Consider the following 1,723-nt stretch of genomic DNA (forward strand, 5'->3'; position numbering starts at 1 on the left):
TTTCTAATTTCCCACCCGCCAGAGGAAGGGTTTGGCTTGAGCTTTTCCAACGTGGGGAATTTTTTTCCAACGGGGCGAAGGAGACGGAGACGGGGACCTGCCGCTGCGCAGCCCCCCCCCAAGCCCCTTCGCTCCCCTCACCCCCTCCCCAAACCTGCGCGCAGCTCCGCGCCCGCCGGCTCCTCTCTGGCGCCGGGAAACGAAAAGGGTTGGCCGGGAGCGACGGAGCCGGGCTCGGCGGGGAGCGACCTCCGCCGCCGAGCCGTTTGACCCATCTCTGCCTCCCCACCGTCACCACGTCGCATTTTTAAACCGCTTTTTTCTTTTTTTTTTTTTTTTTAAATTTCCCTCTCTCCTTTTAAAAAAAAAAAAAAAAAGAGTCGCATCTTTTCCAAAGAAATAAATAATAAAGCTCAACTTCTCGGAGGAGCCGGACTCTACCTAAATCTCGGCAGCGAGGGAGGGTTTTGTTGTTTGGTGGTTGTTTTTGTTTTTTTTTTTTTACTCTAAAGAAACTTGTGCCGCCGCGCAAAGACTTTCCCGACTTTTTTTCTCTTTGTCAACGCGGTGCAATTGGGAGCGGAGGGGCCGGGGCGCGGAGCGGTGCGCGTTATACCCGAGCGGTGTCTTTGGGAAGCGCTTTCCCATGGCTTTTAAATATTAAAAAAATACCAAACCAAACCAAAAAATCATAATAAGGGAGGCGGAAAACAGCTCCGGCCCCTCTCCGACCTGGATGCCATTCTCGCCATCCGTTTCACCCGCGCCGAGCCATGAAGCTCCGGCCCCAAAATGTTTTGAAGGTTTTTCTCGCTGCTGTTTCCAACCCGGTTCTCTCCGGGAGTGCTCAAAAATAAATATATTAGAAAAAAAAAATCTTTTTCAAAATTACTTTGCTGAGTCTCCGCATCGCGAGGAGGAAGAGGAGGAGGAGGGGGGGGGTCTTCTCGGGCTGGAGCCGAGAGAAGGGAGAGACATTTCCTCCCGGTTATTTCTAATTTTAAAAGTCCACCTTGGGGCCAGGGAATAAGTAAAGATCAAAGAAATAAATAAAAAAAAAAATATATATATAGAATATTCCCAACGAAATCGCGGTGAAGAACCGCACCTGCCGGCGGAGGAGCCAACCGGCTCCGCGCCCGACCCCACGGGAAACGGCCCGGCCGCGGGCGGGCGAGGGGGGGACGGTAGGAATCGCCTCCCCCGGTTCCCTCGGTTTTGGCCCTTTCTCCTTTTTTCATCCACCAGCTCCCGGGCCCCACCGAGGGCCGAATCTTCGGCCCCGGGGCCATCTCCCTCCTCTTCCTCCCGGCCCGGGGCCTCCCCCGGGCAGCCCCGCATTCTCCTCCGGGCAACCGAAAAGAATAATTTTTCATCATCATTTTAATTTTCATTCCCCCCCTCCTTCCCAAAAGAATAATTTTTTATCATCATTTTAATTTTCATTCCCCCCCCCTTTTTTTTTTTTTTTTTTTCCTTTTTTCCCCTGTATTTCTGACCACCTTACCCCCCCCATCTCCAAGGAAAGATGAAGTAAGAAAGAGAGGTCGGACTTACCTGCAAACCTCGCCGGAGCCGCGGGCAAGGCTGGGGGGTTTGGGGGGGGAGGCGACGAGGGGTGAAACCTGCTCCCGGATCCTCGCCAAAAAATTCAGGGGTCGGGCTGAGCTGGGAGAGAAAACACAAAGCGGGAGGTTAGAGAAGAGAGCTCGCCGCACGCACA

At 53.1% G+C, this 1,723-nt stretch overlaps 1 protein-coding gene across 1 annotated transcript in view; it reads right to left on the minus strand.

Annotated features, from left to right (window-relative positions):
- The window catches only part of OTX2 (orthodenticle homeobox 2), a 7,994-nt gene that overhangs the window by 5,793 nt on the left and 478 nt on the right, over positions 1–1,723 (minus strand). The window contains exon 2 of the mRNA XM_014947013.1: positions 1,558–1,668. The gene's annotated coding sequence lies outside the window, so the exon portion shown is untranslated. The remainder of the gene's footprint in view (positions 1–1,557; positions 1,669–1,723) is intronic.

The sequence above is a fragment of the Calidris pugnax genome, unplaced genomic scaffold (assembly GCF_001431845.1).
Source record: "Calidris pugnax isolate Ruff unplaced genomic scaffold, ASM143184v1 scaffold127, whole genome shotgun sequence".
NCBI lineage: Eukaryota > Metazoa > Chordata > Aves > Charadriiformes > Scolopacidae > Calidris > Calidris pugnax.